Genomic DNA, 23,675 nt, shown 5'->3' with positions numbered 1-23,675 from the left:
AAATGGCACAGCAACAAAGGCATCCTGGCATGATTCTATTGGCTATGTGTATCCTGCAGTTAACTTTAGCTTGCTCTCATTGGTCTTTCTCCCCCGCCGAATCCCGTGGCTCCTCCTGCGTGTGATCTTTTGATGGCTGCTCCTTCATCCACTGCCCCCCGAGTCATCTCGTCTCGCTCAGCACCGTCTGCTTCTAAAACATTCCATTCTTGCACATTCCTGCACCCCACACACCGTTCCGCTCCACCAGTCACACGCTCAGCACTTTACAATCTCACACTTCCATACACTGGATGCAGCAACATCTAATGAACTATGTTCAGCTCAAACTCTTATATTCCTTTAATAGTAGAGAGGACTACAAAAGAAATCCACAGACTTCGAATAAGAGAACCACAGGTTCTGGGACCCAGGGTCAGGGACCCGTATCCACACCAAGTGACGACTTGTTGAACGGAAAGGAAATCCCGACTTAGACCTTTTTTCCTCTGGTGGTACCACATCTAAAAGGTAAGCAGAATACCTGTTACTACATGTCTGAATTCTGCACAATTGGGGAAAAATAAATGTAACAGATGAAAACGGGGATAATTGGGAAATTAAATATTAAAAGTGTGGATTGTGACACGGTGTAAAATCTGGGATTTACGTGTCACGGTGATACGGTGTAAAATCTGGGATTTACGTATCACGGTAATAAGGTGTAAAATCTGGGATTTACTTATTACTAAATTTGTGGTTCTGATACGGTGTAAAATCTGGGATTTACGTATCGCGAAGTCGTAATAAAGTGTAAAATCTGGGATTTACTTAATACAAAAATAGTCTGAGACTATATGTGGTATTGATACGGTGTAAAATCTGGGATTTACGTATCGCGAAGTCATAATAAGGTGTAAAATCTGGGATTTACTTATTACAAAAATAGTCTGAGACTATATGTGGTATTGATACGGTGTAAAATCTGGGATTTATGTATCGCAATTTGTGTGCAAGTGTAAGCAGTGTGATTGGTGTGATATAATTTGGACTGTTTTGTTTGATATTTGGCTGGGACGCACGGGAGTGGATTGTTCAGGAGGAGTGGAGATAAGTGTGATATGGGGCTCGGTTCCTATGGACTGTATGAAAGTGATGGTGTGAGGCAAGAAATTGATGGACATTATGTGAAGTTGGAGACGCAATTAACGAGTGGAATTGAGGAGAAAAAAGATAAACAAACAAAAAGAAAGAGCAAAAGAGAGGTATCGGAAGGTGTTGTTGAAATTACAAATGGATGACCACATGGGATATGATTAAATTGGCTAAGCAGGTGCAATAGAAAGAGAGGAAAATTTTGAATGACATCAAACAATTGAATAGGGGCAAAAGATAAAGCTAAATGGATTCGGAAAGGTAAAATGGAAAAAGAATTGGCAATGGTGGAGGAGGACAGACGTAGTGTGCATCAATTGGCGACAGTGGCGACAGCATTGGCAAACATAAAATTGGAAGAAAAGGTTGAGAAGGTTGTGAAAGTGGATAAGAAGGAGAGGCACGTGAGAAAAAGGAGATGTTGAATGTTGTGGAGGGTTGTGCAAGTGACAAGATTGGTAAAGGGTGATATTGTACTGGTCGTTGAACCTTTGGCGTATATTTGTAGTCAATCATGTATGTCAGGGGTTTCCAGGCAAAAAGAAAATGGCAAAAGTTATTCCAGTTTTGTTATATTATTGATTGAGCTCACTTTGCTTGTTGGTGCTCGGCTCGGCTGGTTAGCACGTGGCTGCGGCCATCCAGAGTGGAGTCGTTTTAAGAATACTGTTCTGAATATTACAGTTTGAAAATTGACAAGTTTAGTTAGGACTACTTATTTTGAGACTATTGTCATTGATATGGGCCTACTATTATTTTAGTAGTTTTCTAAATCTGGTCACGTAAAATGTTCCTGTTCTATTGGCAGATAATATTATTTATTTTACTTTTGATTTTTCCGAGTTAATATTTTTTCCCTTATGAATTCCAGACAAATAGGAGGGGAAAACACTGAGGCCCTGAGTGGCCCGCGGCCCCTATGTTTGTTTCCATACAACCCATCCCTTCACAGCCCAGTTTGTCTCTTTTCATGACACTCATCTCCTCACTGTGTGTGTGTGTGTGTGTGTCTGTGTTCCCTTTGGCTGATAAACATAGCTGGTTGTTTGGTCTACGATAGTTTTGTTTACTTTCTTTGCTGCCTACTCTCTGTAGGTTATTGTTAATTTGATTCTCCTTGTGATGTGGCATGAAGAAAAATTTTTAAGGATCCATTGGCATAAATAAAGAGGAATTTGTGTTCCCCATAAGAAAATATGAGCCTTGATAGGAGATTGGTTTACCAAATATAAAGTTGGATTAAAAAGTTCTGTAGATGATTTATTAACTGATGTGAATTAAATGTGACAAAGGTGGAAGACAGATGTTTTATGACTGTACGACGCGAACTCTGACATGACAACTTTTAAGGGACATGACAGCATTTCCATAAATGCCAGACTGCTAACATCCACAACTATGAGGTGTTTGACGTCACAGGTGCAGGATCGTCAGCCACGTCCAGGAGAAACAACATCACGGGGACTGAATGGTAAAATCAAGAGAACCACAGTTGTAAACTTCGGCATACGCTGGCTGAATTGAGGCAAAATTAAGGATCTGCCAGCACAAATCTTAGTGTAATCAAGGCGGACGCGCCAAGGGAGGGGTCTCGGCGTGGAATTGGAAAGTGGAAATTATCTTTTTGGGTAAGGAATTAGATACCTAGAGGTGAATGAAAGTGTGAAAGAAAAAGTGTTTGTTTGTCTATGTGGTTTGAGTGAGTGTTTATGGGACGGGCGGCCTCAGGAAAGAAACCTGATTAAGTGCACCGACAAGCCCTTACAGTACGTAGGGTGCAATGGGCGGACAGGCCTGATCAACCTGAATCCCTATTGCACTCCCGAGTATTGATTTCCAAATTATTATTGGTGACAGATTGGAGTAATTAAATTCAAGCATCAAGTGAATGGTTCATTGACGTTATTACACAAAATGTATGCAAAACTGAAAGTTTCAGAATGGAGGTAATTTGGCCCTTCTCACTGGCAATTGCTACTCCTCCAGCTCTCTCCACAGGTTTGAAGGGACATGTGACCTGTGTGTCCAGAAGACGCGGAGAACGCTTCAAATAGCGCCTCATCACGCCCATCCCGGAGGTTCTCCTCAACAAAGAGGGAGAATAAGATATAGTTGTTGATTTAGCCTGCTTTTGTGCCCAGCAGGTTTTATGATTCACATTGGGTGCACGACTAGATAACACACACCCAGTCCAGGATAGGGCAAAATTTTGTTGGATTGTTTAGACGTTTCCATGTAATATGGCACCACAGCAGTGATACTTGAAGTTAATGTCAGTTAAGTGGGGCAGTTGCGCTGTTTTCATGAAAAATTACTCACTTAATTCAAGGGTAGGTCCTCCGTAGGGGGATGCGAGAGTTACATTCGGGACAAAATTTACTTGTCAGGAACTGTCCTCACTTGAGGCCGAGGCCAGACTTACAGACCAGCATGATGGTCATCGGCTGAATGGGGACACCTCAGGTGAGATTGGCCGTGCCGTGCATCAGAGTATTTCTGGCCCCGTTGGGGCCGATGTTGCTGTGTCTTTCAGATGGGGAGGGGAGGAGACAGGCCTGGTCTATGTGGCCAGGACGAGACGTGAATGGAGTGAGCCTTCCGGAAGTGACCCGTCCAATAATGTCGTCATTACACAGCTGTTCCAGTGGGCCGTCCTCATGGGCGTGCCCCTTCCGGGTGCAGACATCATGCGAAACAGTCCATCAATGAAAAAATGCTAATCGGTCTAAGTAGAGCACATTTTGTACATAATTTTGCACAACATCAGAAAAGGAAAATATGGGATTGGATTAAGGAGCGTTACTAAAAATTGTTGTACTTGCAGGTTTAGGAGGCCAAAAGAGATTAAAAGAAAAAAAAAAGGGAGGGGAGGATCTAATGCAGCCGTTGACGACTACAGGTCCCATTGCACCTGTTCCTTCCACTTCTGCTGCTCGTAGGCAAGGTTCGGGTGACGCGGCGCCACAGCAGACCGGCTGTCCATAGCAGGGCGGTCAACGAGGTCGGGATTGCGGTAACAGAGGTAGGGGTGGTTATAGACGGGGGTTGTGAGTGGGGTGTGCTCTTGCTGCAGGGTGTGGGGTCACTGGGTGATGAGCTGTCCATACCGAGACACTTTCTGGAATCTTTCATCCTCTGGTCCGGTGCCATGTCTGTCACAAAGAGCTCCACCAGCGCAGGGGGCGCCACCGTTACCCACTCCCAACGCACTATGGACACCAACCCGCTGGTACCCCATTCCATGACAGGGGGCCACGGAGCTTCAGCGTTCGAGGACTGGCAGGTCCCTGCATTCCGGGGACGGTGGATGGACAAGTTTTCGATGGTGCTGGATATTAGGGCGAGCTATGAGCTCCTTCCGCATCTCCCAGTGAGCCTTGTGGACTCTCGAGATTGCCTGAGTCACTGCCCTAGACTGAACGAACACTGGAATTTGAGTGGCATTTCTGGATGGAACTGAACTTGACTGTGCACATCCTTCGGAGGGAGCATATGTCGTGCTCTCTTCCTTCCCAGTGGCTGAACTAAACTGAAACATCTGAGGGCAGCTCTGAAACCTGGTTCCCATCCTCCCGCGGTGGGTATGCCCTGTTCCTGCTCTGGTCTGAGTGGTGTAGCAACCTCCACCCATTCAATTCACCAATTGACATTACATTGTACATGTGGTCACACATGGTTTGGTTTATCAAAATGCATTCATCTAAATTTAGTCAGGAGTAGATCTTCCATTAGGATTATATATTTGTTATGTCTACCGGCGTTGCCTCGTACGCCTGCCTTGTCCCTGAGCAGCGGAAATGGTATGAATTGTTTACTTTCGCCGAGCCACAAATCACATTGAATATTGATGCACATCATCATACAAAAGATCTAGGCCCCATAGTTGTTGAATACTCCGCGTCACTATCAGAATATCATATTTTAACACCCACTACAAATTCTTCGGTTTCGGCAACATCCAAAATTTCACAAGACGGGTCACTCGGAAGAGGTAATTCTGTGTGTGTGTATTGTTTTTACTGTCTCTACACCCTCCCCAGTTGACAGAAGCAGTGTGGGCACGGCCTGGAGGTGGATTGAAGCATTCGGGAGACAATGGGAGGTGAAGACTGCAGCGGTCTTGGAGCTGTCTATGTCTTGGAGAGCACCCATTCTTCCCGTTAAAAAAAAAAAAAAGGTTTAATTTGGTATCTGCGTTATTATAGTTTTGGGATTTTTTATTTTAAGCATAAATGGTTACTATTTCATTTGGGTTGCTTTAAATATTTGTCAAAAAACAGTCAAAATTAGAGCGTTAGCTCGAGGCTTAAATTGTAATCTCTAAACACAGTTAGATATTTGAACTCAGTGAACAAAATTTTATTTAATTCAGGAATGATTTGCCCATGTTGCGAAGCCAGATTCTAGTGTTGTGCCATATTAGCTGGATATCATTAGGACATTATTGCGAACCAACACTGCTTGTGGTGATTATCAGCAAAACTAAATGTATACGTTGGAGAATTGTTTCTGGGGTCAATGCCTGTGAGGATGACACGGTCTAGATTATATTCGAAGAAAGCTATTACAACAGTCTGGGAATTGAAATAGATATAATATTTGGTGGGTTTACGTTAATTAAAATATATTATTCAAGTGACTGACACAAGCTTCACAAACAAATTGAAAAAGGTGATTGAATACAATTAATTATGGTATTATTGCGATTATTTAGCATGCATTTTTTTGAAGGATTGTATAACGATTGCTGGCATTATTGTAAACACTTACGGGACAGAAGGTCAAATATTTCATTTAGCAGGTTCATATTTACTAAATATGTTAAACATTAATTAAACAGAAAGCATTTATCAAATGAAAATACGGTGCAATTAGATACAAAAGGTTGTCAGTGGTTCTATTACACACAACTTCAACCCGCACCGGAGTTCTTTCCCCGATATGGTGAGCCTGAAGGTTGACCGCCCGGATGGGCAGGTCAAGAGAGGGGGAGATACTGACCAATTGAAACACATACAAATCATACATAAAAATGGACACGGCTGTCCTTTTCCTTATTATTTCTGAATGATAGGCTTGCTTTCTACGCTTTTAGTATGTTTGCTTCTAATCTATGAGACTGTTTTTTAGACAGATGGAGGGGAGACAAAAATTGTGATGTTACAGTACCACTGCAACCAGACGGTCATGTACGAGGAACGGGAGGACAGCTCGGATAGGTTGACAGACGCACAGGTGATATTGTTTCATAAAATTTGTGACCAAGAGCCCGAGGTTGGTATATATGCGAAATTATTCAATCACAAAATTTTACGTGTTTGAAGTTGAATGGAGCAGGACACACAATTGGACAAATACCGCGGGATTGGTGTGAAACGAATGTGTCTCTTCCAGCAGGACCCCCGCTTTCCCGTGCAGACGTCTGGTTGTGTTATGGTGGAAAATTTCTATCCGACAGGCTGCCGACCAATGCCTCTGGCAGGTGTGCCCTGGTGACTTTAATTATGCCGGTGAGTGTGACACCTGTAGATTTGGACCAGTTAAATTGGGATCAATTTGAGGCGGTACATAAACAATTGTCAAAAACTTTATTGATAATGTTTCAAAATAGGATTGCTTTAGATAGGTTATTGGCTGAAAAACAAGGAGTGTGCGGGATATTTCGGGATCATTGTTATAGTTTCATCCCAAACAACACGGCACCGGATGGGCGTCTCACCAAGGCATTGGAAGGTTTGCAAACTTTGAACAAGAGGATGAAAGAACATTCAGGTGTAGATTCGGAAATGTGGTCAGGATGGTTGAATGTCTTTGCTAAATGGACAGGTCTGATTAGCTCTATATTAATCTCAGTGGCAGTATTTACGGCTAATTATGGTGCTTTGCAGATGTTGTTGTATACCTTGTATCAGATCTCTTACAGTTAAAACCCTCGAGCGCACCTTGGGCCCGCTGCCACCGAGTGGCAAGTACATGATCCCCCTGTCGGACCCAGAGCCGGTTCCTCTGGCAAACAGAAGGTCCATGGGGTCCAGCGGAGTAAGTGGTAATGGCCTCAGTTGTTTGAGGCCATGATAGGGAATAAATTTTAGATATCATTCTACATTTTTTATTTTTTACTGTTATTATTTTTCTATTATTATTTTGGCGGGGGTGATGGCCTCAATTCGCTGAGGCCATGAGAGGGATTAAAGGATTTTATAAGCTTGACTACAAGTGACATGTATTCAGTTTAATACAAGAAAGATATATACTGATTGGGCTTTAAATCAATGCATGAGAAAAGGTCAGGCCAGGTTGTGTGAAATGCATGGGTGGCAGATGTTTTGTGCAGGATGAGCCGCACGTCGGAGAACTGAGTGTGCAGACGCGAAGGGTCCCGGACTTCGATCAAGGCCACCCGGCTGTTGTTGTGTGAGATGGTCACACGGTCGACCGTGAGAGCAGAATAACAGATCCAGTGGTTCATCGGCAGTGGAGCGCACAAACAACTGCCATGGCGCGCACCGTGGGAAGAGCCGACACGTCACCTTGCGGGCAGAAGACGTCCACTAAGAGAAAGCTAAAGTTAACTGCAGATGACACATAGCCAATAGGGGAAGAGTAGGAAGTCTTGGCTTTGTTTGCTGAAATGTATAAATGATCCTGGGCAACTTAGGGGGGGGGGGGGGGGGGGGGTTCCTGTTGGTTGCTGTAACCTGGCCTCTCAGACTTTGTACTAGATCTCCTGTTAGGAATAAATCCACTCCCGTGTAAAGTTGCCGGCATCCTGGTCATCTTTCTCTCAAAACGAGCGCGCATAATTGTTGGATGAATGGAGGTTGTGTTTGGTTAACCATTAATGGAGTCAGATAATTAATTCGAACTATTTTGGTAAACTTTTGGTACATTTAAAGTTAAAAACTCCAACAATAGTCAAATGTATGAAATCCTTTAAGTGTAACCAAAGTTTGGACCATGCTAATGACAAGACCCTCAGGAGATGAATGCAGGAAGATTGGATCAAGGCTGCAACAAAGGAGGTGTGAACGAGACACCTCTGAAACAATGGACTTTCATGCCGGAACAACAAAAGTCATGCTGGTGGCTCCTATCAGTCTACCCTTTGCTCTGTGTTTAGATCATGACTGCCATGATTACATTATCCTTTATACTATAGCCGTGGTAAGCGATAGATTAATTATATTTAAAACAGACGGTCCTAGGGTCGTAAACAGTTCTTTAATTAGTTTGCCAGGAAGCGGATCGAGCACACAAGTTGTCGGTTTTGCCGCACTAACCAATTTTGTTAGGCTTTCAAGAGATATTTTTTTAAATTGACATAAGGTTATCGGACAGTTATCAGCCCTAATGTACCTATTAACACCATTTATCGCGGAATTCGACGGAATTTTAAGAACATTGTCTTTAATCCCATCACGAATACACTCAATCTTCTGAGGAAAGAATTGCATAAAATCGTGAGCTGAATAGGAAGAGCTATCCGAGGTTGGATGCTGTTGCGTTAGCATTGCTACGGTATCAAATAAATATTTAGAGTTGTTTTTATGTAAGACAATTAATCTAGAACAATAATTAGTTATGGCTAGATCAAGCGCTTCTTTGTATATTAGTAAACTATCGCACCATGCCTGACGGAAGACCTCAAGTTTGGTCGCACACCATTTGCGCTTAAGCTTCCTACAAGACCGTTTCAGTATGCGTGTTTCCTCTGTAAACCACGGAGTAAGCCTCTTTGGACGAGTTTTAGTTTTTAAAGGTGCGACGGAGTCAAGCGCATTTAACAAAGCGACATTAAAGTTGTTTGTGAGATCATCAATCGTACCAATATAATTAGGAAACGAAGCAGTTGCTAAAGGGAGTAGCTCAGAGAGCGCAGCGGTGGTTGAGGAGCTAATGTTGCGGCTGCTATAGCTTTGATTATGGTCAGAACGATGACAATGAGCCAAGACTTCAAATTTGATAAAGTAATGGTCAGATATAGCACTAGTATATGGTAATACAATTATTTTTGAGGATGCTAAGCCTCGGGTTAATACCAAATCTAACGTGTTACCATTTATATGCGTTGCTTCATTTATTATTTGCGTGAAACCAAACATATCAATTATTGTCCGAAACGCCACGGTAAGTGGTTCCGACGGGAGATTCACATGAATGTTGAAGTCGCCCATGATAAGTATATTATCCGCATGAGTTACTAAATCAGCTACAAATTCAGAAAATTCATCTAAAAAGCCTGAGTAAGAGCCAGGCGGACGATAAAGAACGGCAAGATAAAACGGCAGCGCGGCTGTGGATCGCAAAATGAGAACTTCAAACGTTTTAAAGGAATTGCTAGGACGAACACTAAGTTTTAGATTAGATTCGGAAATGAGGGCTACACCAACGCCTTTCTTTTGAGGCGCGCAACATGCGAGCTCACGAAGTTTGGAGGCGAAGCCTCATTTCGCGGTAAAAACTGATTCGGTTTTAACCAGGTCTCGCAAAGACCAATCATGTTAAGATTATGGTCTCTAATAAGGTCATTAACTAACAAGGCTTTCGATGAAAGCGATCTAATATTTAAAAAAACGAGTTTCAGTAAAATAGGTCTATCTAAGTTATTCCGCGCAACAGGACTCCTGGTCATAATATTAAGGAGATTGCCTTGCCTAGGTCCCGGATTGTACCTCGAGCAACTATAAACGCGGCGAGAATTTCCGACGGTCGGAATCCGATAGTTATTTACCAGCTTTCGAGTGCTATTATTTTGAGAGAACAGTTCGTCGTCGATAAAACCGACCGAGGAGGAATGCTTAAACCCATCATGTATTGCCACCTCAGTAGAAATTATATCAGTATGAGATGTAACAGCATATGGTGTGTAGCGCTCACATCTAGAAGAAAAGCTATGTGTGTTGTCTAAGTCTAGCATAGCGCTAGTTAGCTCTAGCCTTACAGACTCCATACCCTTCCTTACAGGCTCACTATTCGCCTGCAACCCGACCTGCTCTAATATGAATAGTCATGGAAGGCTCAAACAATAATCTACGTTTCTAGAAAGAGTGATGGCGCCTTCCCAGTTAGGGTGAAGGCCGTCCATCCTCAGCAGGTCGGGTCGGCCCCAGAAAGAAGGCCAGTTATCTATAAACTGCAGTCCCTGCTCACTACAAAAACTAGCCAGCCACCGATTTAGCGAGAATAATCTACTAAACCTCTCATCATTGCCTCTCGCAGGCAAGGGGCCTGTTCCGGCACCGCGCGAGTGGCTGCCTGTTTACAGCAGCGTGGCTCACGAGTGAGCCTTTTTCGTGTGTTTTTTCCTTTACCCTGTTTTATTTTATTTTTACCTCATCTCAGCAATGGACATACAACTTGCAGTGGTTTTACTGCTGTTGGGGGCTGTTTTTTGAGTGATCGTGTCCGGAGACGAAACTCGGAGCTACGGATCGATCGTGTACTCAAGAGCTCCGCTGTTAGCACTCCGTGCTAACCCCGCGTCGGCTCCCGGAGCGAGACCCGATATCCCCCGCGAGCTGAGGAGGAAGAGACGGGGATGTCGTGTGGGGGCAAAACGCCAGGCAAGGAGGAGACGATACAACCCCGTCCTCCCGTCCGTTATTATGGGGAATGTTAGATCCCTCCCCAATAAAATGGACGAGCTAACAGTGCTAACTCGGCACGAGAGGATTGTCCGGGAGGCTAGCTTGCTGGTGTTCACGGAGTCGTGGCTAACAGAGCTAACGCCGGACGCCGTCGTGGAATTGGACGGCTTCCAAATACTACGCGCGGACAGGACACTGGAGAGCGGTAAGAGGAAAGGGGGAGGGCTGGCTGTGTTTGTTAATGATAGATGGTGTAACCCTGGGCACATAACTGTTAAGGAACAACTTTGCAGTCGGGACATTGAGCTGATAGCTGTTAGCATGCGTCCGTTCTATTTACCGCGTGAGTTCAGTCATGTGATCGCGGTGGCGGCGTACGTGCCACCCTCTGCAAACAGTGAGACAGCCTGTGACGTACTGACTGCAGCTATGAGCAGGCTACAAACACAGCACCCAAATGCCTTGCTCCTTATCTCTGGTGACTTCAATCATGCTTCTCCTTCCTCCTCTCTGCCTTCATTCACACAATATGTAACCTGCCACACCAGAGACAATAAAATATTGGACCTTTTCTATGCCAACCCCAAGGAGGCGTACACATCACTGCCCCTCCCCCCGCTGGGCAAAGCTGACCACAACTTGGTTGCTCTCCTGCCTATGTACAAACCTCTGGTCCGCAGGCAGCCAGCTGTGACACGCACAGTTCAGCGATGGTCCGGAGAAGCCGAGGAGGCCTTAAAGGACTGTTTCAACACAACTGTGTGGGAGGTATTCAGCGAAGCTCACGGTGAGGACATTGATGGTCTAACAGACACAATTACAGACTCTCTCCCCTCTCTCTTCACAGGCTCCATTTCCCAGCCTCATCACACAGCCACCACTTCCTCCTGCTCAGCCTTGTTCCTCACAACATCTCAGGTGAAGAACCAGCTGAGGAAGATGAAGGCGAGGAAGGCAGCAGGCCCAGATGGGATTAGCTCCCAGCTCCTCAAATCCTGCGCAGACCAGCTGTGTGGAATCGTCCAGCACATGTTCAACCTGAGCCTGAAGCTGGGCAGAGTCCCCCAGCTGTGGAAAACATCCTGCCTGGTTCCGGTTCCAAAGACACCCCATCCGAAGGAGCTCAACAACTTCAGACCAGTGGCGCTGACGTATCATCTGATGAAGACCCTTGAGAGACTGGTCCTCGGCCATCTGCGCCCCCTGGTCAGCTCCTCAATGGACCCACTCCAGTTCGCATACCAGCCTGGCATCAGTGTGGATGATGCCATCATCTACCTGCTCCACACTTCACTCTCCCACCTGGAGAAGGCGGGGGGTACGGTGAGGATCATGTTCTTTGATTTCTCAAGTGCTTTCAACACCATCCAGCCCGCCTTATTGGGAGACAAGCTGGAGCAGGCGGGAGTGGCCCACCACCTCATCACATGGATCCACGACTACCTCACAAACCGGCCACAGTACGTGAGGACACAGGACTGTGTGTCTGACGTGCTCCTCTGCAGCACGGGAGCGCCGCAGGGAACTGTTCTGGCTCCCTTCCTGTTCACCCTCTACACCTCAGACTACAAATACAATTCCACAACCTGTCACCTACAGAGGTTCTCTCATGACTCTGCGATTGTCGGCCTCATCACTGACGGTGACGATCGGGAGTACAGAGGGGTTACGCAGGGGTTCGTGGACTGGTGTCAGCAGAACCGCCACAGAATCAACGCTGGGAAATCCAAAGAGCTGGTGGTGGATTTCCGCAAGCGTCGGCACTCTCCACCTGCACCAGTGAATATCCAAGGAACAGACGTTGAGAGGGTCTCAACTTACAAGTACCTGGGTGTTCATCTGAACAATAAACTGGACTGGAGCGACAACACAGACGCTCTCTATAGGAAGGGTCAGAGCAGACTCTTCCTACTCAGGAGGCTGAGGTCCTTTGGCGTTTGGGGAACACTCCTCAGGAACTTCTATGACTCGGTGGTTTCATCAGTCATCTTCTATGGAGTGGTCTCCTGGGCAGGAGGCATCTCGGGCCGGGACAAAAAGAGACTGGACAAACTAGTGAGGAGGGCCACCTCTGTCCTGGGCTGCTCCCTGGACTCTGTGGACTCAGTGGGGGGCAGGAGGATGACGGCAAAACTGTCATCAATGCTGGACAACCAAGCCCACCCACCCAATGACTTTCTGAGAACACTCCACAGCTCCTTCAGTGATAGACTGTTACACCCTCGCTGTACCAAAGAGAGATTTCGCCGCTCCTTCCTGCCGACTGCTGTCAGACTTTTTAACAAGAACATTGGGTCAGGCCTACAAACGGGAGGGCATTAGTTCAATTGTGCAGTCCTAGGATGCAATATACACTACTACTGTACTTTCAGCCAATGGTGTACTTAAATATTGACCAATGATGTATTTTGTTTACCATTACAGTATTCTTATAACAGTACTTCTATCACTGCAGCATTTCTACCATTGCAGGACCTTCACTATTACAGTACTTTTATCATTGCAGTACTTTTATCATTGCAGTATTTTTCTATTGTTGCAGTACTTTTACTATTACAGTACTTTTACCATTGCAGTATATTTTATCATTGCAGTACTTTTTACCATTACAGTACTTTTATCATTGCAGTATTTTCTATCATTGCAGTACTTTTCTATCATTTCAGTACTCTTACCATTACATTACTTTTATCATTGCAATATTTTTGTCATTGCAGTATTTTCAATCATTCAGTAGTTTTTATCATTACAGCGTTTTCCCCTCTGTATAATGGACAGGCATTAGGAGTGTTTCCTTACACTTAGATACGTTTATACTGTGTATATTTGCATGCTTTTTATGAATGTCTGCTGCTAATGTTATACATTAACGGCTACATTACGCCGCCGACTCTGTGTGATCTATTTCTTTGCTGCTGTAACACCTCAAATTTCCCCATTGTGGGACTAATAAAGGACATCTTATCTTATCTTATCTTATCTTAGAGACAATTACTCGATGCCGACTCATCTTTCTGGCGAGATCACAAGTCCTTGCTATGTTTTTCTTTGTGATCTCTGATTGCTTCATCCTAGTGTCATTGGAGCCAACGTGTATCACTATATCTGAATAGCTGGCGTTGTTTGCACTGCGCTGGTGTCTAGGTGTCTTGCGCGCTAGCTCCATAAGATTAGCTTCTATGTCGGGTGCTCTGGCCCCAGGAATACACATTACTGTGGCTGGATTTTCAAGGTTAATGTTGCGGGTAATGGTGTCACCTGTCACTAAAGTGCGGGAGCCATGAGACCGAGGTGGAATGGAACTGCTATGTGTCTTAACAGGCTCACCGCGATTAGCAAGTCGTTTACGGCCAATGCTAACCGGACTAGCAGGTTGGCTACAACCCGTGCTAACAGTCGTGTCCGCCACATTTACGCTTACCACATTACTCTGCTCTAGCTGGCGGACACGTCCCTCTAGCAGGGAGAGTCTTTCCATGAGAATGGTGCAAGTGTTGGATGTAGTGGTGCACAAAACCATAGTTGCGTTTACTCGCCCGGTGGATGAAAGCGGAGGATCAGATTAACTCACCTAATTAGTTTATGATTGGTGTCGATGTGCTGCAGAAAATGTGGGCCTTGAACACTGTATTTTCGACGAACAACACAGCCCATACTTGTTCGTCTTGATAAGATGCCCTGTGTATCCACCCAATGCGTCGAGGCCTTTAGTCTGGTCCATTGTATACAGTGACCCTCTGCTTCAAGACACCCCTTGACAATCTAATAACCAGCATGAGGGAGTCTCAATTTGATGGCTCTCACCACAGTATCAAGGGCATCATCAGTCATGGTGGAATACAGGTCTCTAACATAAATATTATACTCCCACATCCTCCTGTAGCTGGTTCTTCTTCACACACCAAGAATGTCTGCTACATATGTGGCAGGGAGGCCAAGACGAAAGAGCCTTTGTGACCTGCAGTTTAAATCGTCCATTGAGACCCATGCGCCTAACCACCAAATTTGAGGAGGGAAGTCTATTCCGCTCCTCAAATAAGTAGCTCAGATGTTCGATGGCATCATGAATACCACTAGGTAGGGCTACATTCTCCATAGCATTCATAAAGGTTCTTTCTTGGATCACTATGTATTCTAAATAGTCAATATCAGGTGGCTTGTATTTGAGGGCACACCGAAGTCGTTCGTTTAGCCTGGCCAGGCAGTCCTGAATGACATTGTTCTGCAAAATCAATGAAATTAATTGTTGACATGCACCAATATGTCTCCACAAGCTAGTTGCAATATGTATATATATATATATATATATATATATATATATATATTCTATATATATATTTATATATATTTATATATATATATATATATATATATATTTACATATATTTATATATATATATATAATTTCGCGTTTGTTTTAAAATATTTACAAGCATGGATTTTAATGCTGTTAGATATTAAGATGTAAACTTTAAGTGGGTAACGACTAACTGACTTGTTCGGTCAGTGCTTTTTGCAGAGGAAACGATGCTACAAAAACAGGCAAGACGTTGTTGAAACATGTGGAAAATGAGCCTTACCGTATTTATCCCAGCATCATCCATGGTAATGCAAATTAGTTTCTGCGTCAGCTCTGCGAAATCCGTGCAATGGCGGGTGGCAGAACTCATGACGCAGTTTACGGCCTTCCAAAAGAAGGTGCTGATTGGCCGAAGAGGAGATCGATGTATCTGGAATCCATTGCTCATCCTGGAGGCACCTCTGTGGCCTGATAGTTGTGCCAATAGAAACTGAATATTTTAATTGAAAACTGAATATTTGAATTGAAGACGGGATATTTGAATTAAAAACTGAATATTTGAATTAAAAACTGAATTATTGAATTACATTAATTGTAAATGGAAAATTCTGATTAAAATAAACAATACATATACAATTGCTGTTATTCAATAATTCAGTTTGTAATTCAATAATTCAGTTTTCAATTCAAATAATCAGTCTTCAATTCAAATATTCAGTTTTTAATTTAAATATTCAGTCTTCAATTCAAATATTCAGTCTTCAATTCAAATATTCAGTTTCTAGTGGCACAAATATCAGCCCATATTAACTGTTCATCAATGACTGGCATTACAACTGATATTAAAAAAAATATTAAGAATTCAGTTTTCGTTATCCCGCAACCAGACAAGGGCTGGGGAACACTAGATGACCCCAGGTATCCAACCCAAGTACTTTCAGTAAAATCTGATGTGGTATTTCAAAATAAAAGGCCAACGAAATCTCAAAACATTACCTTTGCACCCGATTTAAAAAAAATCATTAAACATTCAGTTTTCGTTATCCCAGAACCAGACTACTGCTAGGGCACACTAGGCCACCCCAGGTATCCAACCAAAGTACTTTAATCAAAATCTGATGTGGCATTTCAAAATAAAAGTTAAAAGGAATCTTAAAAATTTCACCCTTACACCTGATTTCGAAAAATCATTAAAAATTCAGTTTTTGTTTTCCCGCATCCAGACTATTGCTATGGCACACTAGGCCACCCCAGGTATCCAACCAAAGTACTTTCATCAAACTTTAATGTGGCATTTCAGCATAAAATTCAAAAGAAAACTAGAAATTTGACCTTTACACCTGATTTTGAAAAATCATTAAAAATTCAGTTTTCGTTATCCCACAACCAGACTACTGCTGAGGCACACTAGACCACCCCAGGTATCCAAGCAAAGTACTTTCATCATAATCTGATATGGCATTTAAAAAACAAAAAGGCCAAAGAAATGGCAACTTTTGACCATTACACCCAATTGCGAAAAATCATTAAAAATTAAGTTTTCGTTATCCCGCAACCAGACCGGTGCTGGGGCACACTAAGCCACACCAGGTATCCAACCAATGTACGTTCATCAAAATCTGATACCTGGGATGGTCTAGAGTGCCCCAGCAGTAGTCTGGTTGCGGTATAACAAACATTGAATTTTTATTGATATTTCAAAATCACATTTGTCAAACTTTGAGATTTCTTTGGCCTTTTATTTTGAAATGCCACATCACATTTTGATTAAAGTACTTTGGTTGAATACCTGGGGTGGCCTAGTGTGCCCCAGCGTTGGTCTGGTGGCGTGATTACGAAAACTGAATTTTTAATGATTTTCCAAAATCCAGTCCAAGGGTCAAATTTTGAGATTTTCTTTTGCCTTTTATTATTAAATGCCACTTCAGATTTTAATGAAAGTACTTTGGTTGGATACCCGGGGTGTTCTAGTGTTCCCCAGCAGTGGTCTGGTTGCGAGATAACGAAAACTTAATTTTTAATATTTATTTTCAAATCAGTTGTAATGTCAACCATTTTCTTCTATTTATACTTATCTTTCTATCTCAATTCAGAACATTTCTTGGTGCAATTCTGAGACAGTTTGCATTCTCCCTGGGTGAAAAGAGAAGTTTAATAACATTATTTTAAATCCAAATCACTGACGTGCATACATGACTTTGTGAGCTTTTATTTTGTAGGTGGCCAACAGCAAGCGCGTTCGGCGCATTACCGTAATTCACCGTGAAGCACAGTATTCAAAAAATACAGTGGCGGCTGGCTTGACTTTGTCTTTGCTAGTGGAGGCTGGCCTGACTGCAGTAAAAAAACTGGCAGAGTTAGGGGCTCACGAGGACCGGACGTGGAGACCCCTGTCATAGAGGTTGATATAACGTTCCAAGCCCAGATAAAAATGGGTGTGTTGAGTCAGGAAGGGTATCCAGCTTACAAATGTACCAAAAGACCGTAATCACTGAGAGGAGCAGTTTGCAAGCGTGTGCGCATGTAGAAAATGTTATTTTTTTGTCAGGGTTGGTTCTGTGTCTCCAACACTTGCAAAGATATTTGCCAGACATTTAAAAAATATCTCGTGGCCATATGAACTATGCTCAAATCTTCTTTTTCAGAACAAAAACGATTAGAGACCATTAAAATGTGGGTGAACTGGTAACACTTTATTTGAATGTGGGTTCATAAGACTGTCATAGTCATGACATGACTTCTATCGTGAACATGGATGAATCCTTATGAGGGATGTTATTAAGTGTTATTCGGTAAATTATGTCACTTTCAATGCTGGGTGACATTATTTAAGATGTCTTTGTCATGACAACTTGACATAAACCAAGACAACATAACCTGTCATAAATATTAAGACATAGCAGATCTAATTGTCAAATGTTAAGAAAAACTATTTATCTTTAAAAATTAAACACAACATTAAACTGTCATACATGGTTGGTTTTGCTGTTGGCTGTCATGGGACCATGACTATTGTGTCATGAATATAGTCCTTTCCATTAAGTTTAACTACATGGCCAAATGAGTATGAAACATATTTTCCCTCTTACAGTGATATAATTTGAACTTTCCATTAAGGTGTCATTAAATGTAATTACATGCCAAATCAAATTATAACAGTGTCATGACCGTTTTCCTTGAATTCAAATAAAGTGGAAAGAGTTGAACCTTTCAAAAAGATGTCATTAAATTGAATTACACCAGCATATCATTTATAACAGTGTTGTGACTGTTTTCCTTGATTGCAAATAAAGTGGAAAGCGTTGAACCTTTCAATAATATATGTGTTTTTGCAAAGAAAGAGAAACAGAGCACCTCCAAAGGTCAAAAGCCATTTTCTCGTGCTGAATTGAATATTCCTTTCCATGAAAAATGGACACCCTCCTGTGAGGAGGCATTTAAAATCCTCATTGGAGATTAACATCTGCACCTGTGTTGGGATATGCTGACTCCAAAAAGCCCTACATACTCAGACACATCACACTGGTGAGTCTCCATGATGATGTCGGTCATTTGGGGTACGAGAGGACTGTGGATTTGGTACGTGGACGGTTTTATTGGCCAAGAATGTGTTCCGATGTTGAGGAAAAAAATCAGGAGACGTGAAAGGTGTCTCAGACGCAAGGCAAGGGCAGAGAGGACTGCTCCCCTTGTCAACACAAGAATCACCAGACCTGCATGGACTACCTCTCTTTGGAGCCAGATGGTCATGGTACAAAGAACATACTTGTGATAACTGACCACTTCACAAAATATGCAGTTGCAGTACCCACCCAGGACCAGAAAGAGAAGACAGTCTCCAAGGCACTGTGGAATAATTTCCTGGTATACTTTGGCATACCTGAGCGCTTGCATATCGATCAAGGTCGCAACTTCATATCGGCAGTCATCAAAAGTCTGTGTGACCTCCTGCGAACAAAGAAATCAAGGACAACATCCTACCATCCGCGTGGAAATCCAGTCGAACGTTTTAATCGGACTCTGCTGGCAATGCTAGGGAACCTTGAGGAAGAAGATAAAGTAAGGTGGCGTGACCATGTTCAGCCATTGGTTTACGCTTATAACTGCACAAAAAATTACACTACCGGATTTTCCCCTTACCGGTTAATGTAAGGGAGACAACCAAATCTGCCAATTGATGTAGCCTTTGGATTACATCGGGAAGGAAGAAGGAAAGTCTCACACAGTGAATATGTGAAAAACCTTAGGGAAACACTGGAGGAGAGTTACAGACTGGCTGTCGAGCATAGTGACAAAACAGCACTACGTAACAAACAGAGGTATGACTTGAAGGTCAGAGAATCCACCTTACAAGTTGGTGATCATGTTCTGGTAAAAAATGTTGGCATTCGAGGAAAACACAAACTCGCTGATAAGTGGAGTCAAATGGTCTACAAAGTGGAACACATCATTGACTCTCCAGTATATGTGGTGGCTCCACTCAGCTCCGAAGGTCCAGAGAGGACATTGCACCGAGATTTGCACCTACCTTGCGGGTTCCTTGAACCTCCAAAGTCTGTTATGTCAACAAAGTCTCTCCGAATGTACAAAGGCAGGCATCTGACAAACCCTCCCAGAAGAACCCAGCTCCTCAAGTTGAGGAGGAGGCAGATCATCTGCATGATAGTGGTGAGGAGATGGGATTCCAGTTCCCATCAGTAAGCCAAAGTGGATTTACTGTTTGTATGACATGCCCAAGCCTGGGACTAAGCCACCCGCGCAGTCGGCTGTGGATCTTGAAGGGTCAAATCTTAACCCTCTCGCTGAGTTTTGTCCCCAACAAGTAAATGAAGAGGAACACTCGCTGAGTTCTCCTGGCTCAAGCGTGGAGGCGGATGTGGATATTACCTTCCCTGCTGACCCCTTGCCTGTGGATGGAAATTACCAACCTTTAGATACCTCACCTCCCGAAACAAACTTACCTGCTCATGTACCTGTGAATGAAGGTCAGACAGTGTCCAGTGAACCAGATAGAACAGAAATTGAAAAACCAGAACTGACCAGCCAGACACAGGAAGTAACGAGAGAAGACGAAGGTGAAACTGTTGCAGCGGAGAATGTATTGACAAATCCTGGTTCTACTCAGGATAAAGCACAATCAGAGGCCAGATGACCAACCAGAACTAGAAAAGAGCCTAATAGGTTGTCATACAAAACCCTTGGAAATCCTTTGATCCTCGTCATGCAGTCAATAATGCGTAGTCTTGACCAAGTTTTCACAGAAGCCCTTGATTTTCCTCATCTACCTTCCTCTTGCACCGATCCAGTTATTGACGTTTGAGTGTGAGTTGACATGCATAGACGCATGCCAATTAGGGCGGGTGGATGTAACCCTTATAAAAAGTACAGTAGATTAACTATTGTTATTTTAGTTTCATGATTAATATTTTCAATTGAATCCCTTGAGTTTAATGAGAACCGTTTTGAGATTGACTGTAGTGCTTTAAAGTAGTCACTAGATGACACTTTAGATTAGAAATCCCTTTATTGTCATTGTACTCAATAGTGCAACGAGATTAGAGAGCTCCCCTCTCCAGTGTAATACAACAAATACAGACAAATATATAAATTAGATAAATAAGAGAGTGCAATGGAAAATAATACTGAATAGGGTATATAAAAACACATCACAATGCTTTTCTGCAAGGTAAGGGTGGTCTCGTGTGTGTGTGAGAGTTCAGAATAGAGATGGCTCTCGGAAAGAAACTGTTTCTCAGTCTATTGGTCCTCGATTTGATGCATCTGTAGCGCCTGCCAGAGGGCATCAGGTCGAACAGGTGGGAGTTTGGGTGGATATTGTCTTTGACGATGTTGAGAGCCCTGCTGAGGCACCGGGCGGTGTAGATGTCCGACAGTGAGGGGAGAGGGCAGCCAATAATCCTTTGCGCTGTTTTGACTGTCCTCTGGAGCCTCACTCTGTCCGCCTCAGTGCAGCCGCTGTACCAGGTGGAGACACAGTACGTCAACAGGCTCTCGATGGACGAGTGGTAGAAGGCCAGCAGCAGCTTCCTGTTCAGGTTGAATTTCCTGAGGACTCTCAGGAAGTGCAGACGCTGGTGGACCTTCTTTACCACTGCTGTGGTGTTGTGAGTCCAAGAAAGGTCATCGGAGATGGGTACACCCAGGAACTTGAACGTGTGGACCCTCTCCACACACACGCCTTCGATGCAGAGGGGGGGCGGTACCGTCTTGTTCCTCCTGAAGTCGACGACGATCTCCTTTGTTTTTGCAATGTTGAGTTGCAGTCTGTTGTCCTCGCACCAAGCCGTCAGCCTCTTTACCTCCTCTCTGTAGGCTGTCTCGTCACCTTCCGAGATCTGACCGACCACTGTCGTGTCGTCAGCAAACTTGACGATGGTGTTGTTACCGTGGGCCGGGCTGCAGTCGTAGGTGTAGAGGGCGTATAGGAGAGGGCTCAGCACGCATCTTTGAGGGGAACCGGTGCTCAGCATGCGGGTGGAGGACGTGTAGGGGCCGAGCAACACAGTCTGGGGTCTGTTGGTCAGAAAGTCCTTAATCCAGATGCGTGTGAGGGCAAGGAAGCCGAGAATGTCCAGTTTGGCGACGAGGATGTCTGGGATGATCGTGTTGAATGCCGAGCTGTAGTCCACAAAGAGCATCCTTGCATAGCTCTGCTGTTGTTCCAGGTGGCCCAGCACAACATGCAGAGCAGTGTCGATGGCGTCCTCAGTGGATCTGTTAGCCCGGTATGCAAACTGGTAGGGGTCCAGAGTGGGAGGAAGGCAGTCCCTGATGTGCTGGAGAACCAGCCTCTCGAAGCACTTCATGATGACTGGTGTGAGAGCAACAGGACGGTAGTCATTCAGGTGGACGGTGGGGGACTTTTTGGGGACAGGAATAATGGTTGAAGTTTTCAAGCAGGAGGGGATGACTGCTTGAGTCAGGGAGCCGGTTGAAGATCCTGCAGAAAACATGTGACAGTTTGTGGGCACATGCTCTGAGGACCTTGCCTGGTATTCCGTCGGGTCCAGTAGCTTTCCTGGGGTTAACAGCGCCTCACATCGTGTTCCTCTACGGTGAGTGGGGGGGAGTTGGAGCATGAAGTGCAGGGGTGTGACAGTTGGGGGCGAGTCAAAGCGAGCGAAGAAGCAGTTAAGCTACTCTGCCAGCGATGCACTCGGGTCTACAGAGGTCGTGCTGCTGCCACGGAAGTTGTTGATGCTCCGTAGACCCTGCCACACCTCCCGTGGTCTGTTGCTGGCAAGGTGGGCCTCCAGCCTCCCCTCGTAGATTGCCTTGGCTAGCTTGATGCCTTTGCTCAGGTCAGCACGAGCCACCCTGTACTGGGCTTTGTCGCCCGACCTGAAGGCAGCGTCACGGGCCTTGAGGAGAGAGCGGACCCTGCTGGACATCCAGGGCTTCGCATTTGGGAAGGTCCGTATGGTCCTGTGTAGGGACACAGTTTCCATGCAGAACTTGATGTAGTCCAGTACACAGTGCGTGTAGACATCAAGGTCCTGATGATCAAAGAGGTCCCAGTTGGTGTCTTGAAAGCAGTCCTGTAATTCATTCATGGCGTCATCACGCCAGGTTTTCACAGTCTTTGTGGTGGGCCTGAATCTGCGCCTGAGAGGGGTGTACGCAGGTGCGAGCTGCAAGGACAGGTGGTCTGACTGGCCGAGGGGGGCGAGTGGGAGGGCCCTGTATGCGTGCTTGATGTTGGAGTACACATGGTCGAGAGTGTTGTCTCCCCTCGTTGGGCACTTGACATACTGGTGAAACTCTGGGAGTACAGTCTTTAAATTGGCCTTATTAAAGTCTCCCGCTACTATGTGAACGCCATCAGGGTGGGCCCGCTGATGTTTATTGATGACGCACGCGAGCAGCGAGAGCGCCGTGCTAGTGCTAGCGTCGGGAGGGATGTAAACAGCTGCGACGATCACTACCGTTAGCTCCCTCGGGAGAAAATAAGGCCGGCATTTAACGGACATGAACTGGATGTCGGGGGAAGAGTGCTTCTCGACGATCGTTCTATCGCCGCACCAGTTCTCATGCACGTAAACACAGAGCCCCCCGCCCCTTCTCTTACCGGTGGCCCTCGTCCGATCCGCGCGATGTAGCGAGCGCCCAGTCAGCTGGATGCTAGCGTCGGGGATGTCGGCGTGCAGCCAGGATTCCGTGACGACGATAACACTGCTGTCTCGCACATAGCGGTTTCCCAGGATTTGTAATCCCAGCTCGTCGATTTTGTGGACCACGGATCTGGCGTTGGTGAGGTAGAGACTCGGCAGTGGTTGCCTGTGGGGCCGCCGTCGCAGCCGTAGCAAGACACCGGACCTGCAGCCCCGCTTCTGCTTCCTCTCTCTGCGTCGCCTGCGCCGCCTCCCGGTCCCGATGACAAGCCACGGTGAGCCGGGCGGCCTCGCCAGTTCGTCCGGAATTTTGCAATCATAGCAAAATTCCTCTGTGATGGTTATTTCGCATCGATATCCAATGTCCACGATGTCCTGGCGGGTCTATCGATGCTGTGCCTCAGTTGGTGCCAAAAAGAGCAAGCAAACACTAATAAAAAGTAATAAGGAGCACTGGGAGGGAGAGCTGTTAGCAGCTGCGTCCATGCGCGCCGCCATCTTGGATATATATTTATGTCCCCG

General features: G+C 44.8%; 1 pseudogene; it reads right to left on the bottom strand.

The window, feature by feature from the left end:
- Positions 1-14,594, bottom strand: part of LOC148335963 (uncharacterized) — a 30,186-nt pseudogene extending 15,592 nt beyond the window's left edge.
- Positions 14,595-23,675: the final 9,081 nt, after the last annotated feature.

Source organism: Idiotropiscis lumnitzeri, chromosome 5, assembly GCF_059441095.1.
Source record: "Idiotropiscis lumnitzeri isolate Australia: NSW breed Sydney's pygmy pipehorse chromosome 5, RoL_Ilum_1.0, whole genome shotgun sequence".
NCBI lineage: Eukaryota > Metazoa > Chordata > Actinopteri > Syngnathiformes > Syngnathidae > Idiotropiscis > Idiotropiscis lumnitzeri.
This window is presented reverse-complemented; position numbering and strand designations above follow the sequence as displayed.